This window comes from Lathyrus oleraceus, chromosome 7 (genome assembly GCF_024323335.1).
Source record: "Lathyrus oleraceus cultivar Zhongwan6 chromosome 7, CAAS_Psat_ZW6_1.0, whole genome shotgun sequence".
Lineage (NCBI taxonomy): Eukaryota > Viridiplantae > Streptophyta > Magnoliopsida > Fabales > Fabaceae > Lathyrus > Lathyrus oleraceus.
Genome location: NC_066585.1, coordinates 116430215 through 116432379, shown reverse-complemented (window position 1 = coordinate 116432379; position 2165 = coordinate 116430215). Strand labels below are relative to the sequence as shown.

General features: G+C 38.4%; 1 non-coding gene across 1 annotated transcript; it reads left to right on the top strand.

Moving 5' to 3' along the window:
* Window positions 1–533: 533 nt before the first annotated feature.
* On the top strand, window positions 534–640 carry LOC127109867 (small nucleolar RNA R71). The gene has a single exon (XR_007797115.1). It is a non-coding gene; the product is annotated as a small nucleolar RNA R71 (small nucleolar RNA).
* The last annotated feature ends 1525 nt before the right edge of the window (window positions 641–2165 follow it).

Here is a 2165-nt window from a genome sequence, read left to right as displayed (position 1 = left end):
GCATAGGTTGATTTGATCTAGGAGCTTGATAACTAGGTCTCGGAGGTGCATTATTTTGAATAGGGTTATTGTTTTTATAGGAGAAGTTCGGGTGATTCCTCCATCCAGGATTATAGGTATTTGAATATGGGTTCCCTTGGGTGTAGTTCACTTGCTCGGAGTGGGTTTCATTCAATAGACTGCATTCTGCGGATTGGTGTCCTTGGGTTCCACATATCTCACAATCCGACGAAACTGCGGCTACAGTATTCGGGTTCGTGTACATATGCTCGACTTTAAGGGCTAATGCGTCCATCTTAGCTTGCATCATGTCTATAGAGCTTAGTTCATGCACTCCTCCTTGGGCTTCCTTCTTTTCCACTGTCGCTCATTCGACTCCCCATGATTGATGGTTTTGAGCCATATCTTCGATGAGGGCACTAGCTTCAGGGTAAGGTTTGTTCATCAGAGCACCGCCCGCGGCAGCGTCGATGGTCATCTTTGTATTGTAATGAAGTCCATTATAGAAGGTTTGAATGATTAACCAATTTTCTAAACCATGATGTGGGCATGCTCGTAACAACTCTTTATATCTCTCCCAAGCTTCGAACAACGATTCTCCATGGTTTTGGGTAAATCTAGTTATATGGTTTCGAAGAACGGCGGTCTTACTTGGGGGAAAATATCTAGCAAGAAAAACTCTTCTAAGGTTATCCCAAGTCGTAATGGAATTAGGTGGAAGGGAATCTAACCATGATAGAGCTTTATCTCTGAGGGAAAAAGGAAATAATCTTAAACGTATTGCCTCAGGAGAAACTCCATTGGTTTTAAAAGTATCTTCTAATTGAAGAAATATTTTTAAATGTTGGTTAGGGTTCTCGGTAGCGAGACCCGCGAATTGTCTCTGTTGCACTAGTTGCAACAGGGATGGTTTAAGTTCAAAATTATTGGCTGGTATGATTGGGTTTACTATACTAGAACTAGGTTCTTCATTAGATGGTTGAGCGAAGTCCTTAAGAGGTCTTTGGTTTTGATCTTCGGCCATAACTCTCTTAATTCTATGAAAGAATAAACGTGCGCGAGCGTAACGTTCAGGTTCCGCCAAAGGGTTTACTAAGCTTAAACTTCCTGTGCTGCGAGTTCTTCGCATCGACCGGCGGGAAATAACCTAAGTCTAAACGATATATTAACAGGAAAATGAAATTTGACGAAATTGGTCCCCGGCAACGGCGCCAAAAACTTGATGCGTGGTTTTTCGCAAGTATACGAACGCGTCAGAGTAATATAAAAGATTATCGAATCCACAGAGACCAAGTGTCAATCTATCGTTATCTGTTGTTATGGTGCTTATCAAAGGCAATCAAAATAGGGGGTTTTGTAGTGTGCAATGAAAAATAAAGTGTTGAATAAAGATTAATTAATAAAGACAGGGTCGAATGTAATTCACGTAATCAATTAATAATCCAAGTACTTGCTAATAGAACTACTTATGGGCAATGTTTCCTACTTTGAAAAGAACTAATTTAACAGGAACTGTCGCTTTCGCGTATTCAGAACCGAGTTGTACTCCCTAATCAAACCCTCTTATTGTCACTTATAAAAAGGCGCGCATTGCGTTAGAGTAGTAAACCTATTTTTAAGAAATATAGTATCTTGACTAAGTTGAAAAGTATTATAACCTGGATTTCTTAACCAAAAGAGGTTCTTACGAACCAGACTCTAAACTTATAAACGCGTCCGAAAATAGTTTCAAAATCTCTTTTCTTCTTAATGTTAAAAACTCCTAATGAACTAAACAAAGCGCTTTCGCTGTTTTTGAAATAGTTAAAAAACAATTAAGTTTATAAAGATGTTGGACGGCTTTCGATCTTACCCAACGGAATTGAAGTGCGGGAAAACTTAAGTTGAAAGTTAAAATAGCCCTTAAGTGTTTCTACGAACAATTGTACGGATTACTGGTTTAATTATGATCCTTACATTCTAGCCTTATAAATTTAGCTAGACATGGCAAAGTAAAAGTGCATTAAAATAAATAAAAGTAGTGCGAGTGCGGAAAATAAATAATTTAAAGCGAGTGCGGGAAATAAATAAAGTAAAAGCGAGTGCGGGAAATAAATAAAGTAAAAGCGAGTGCGGGAAATAAATAAAATAAAAGCGAGTGCGGGAAATAAATAAAGTAAAGGCGA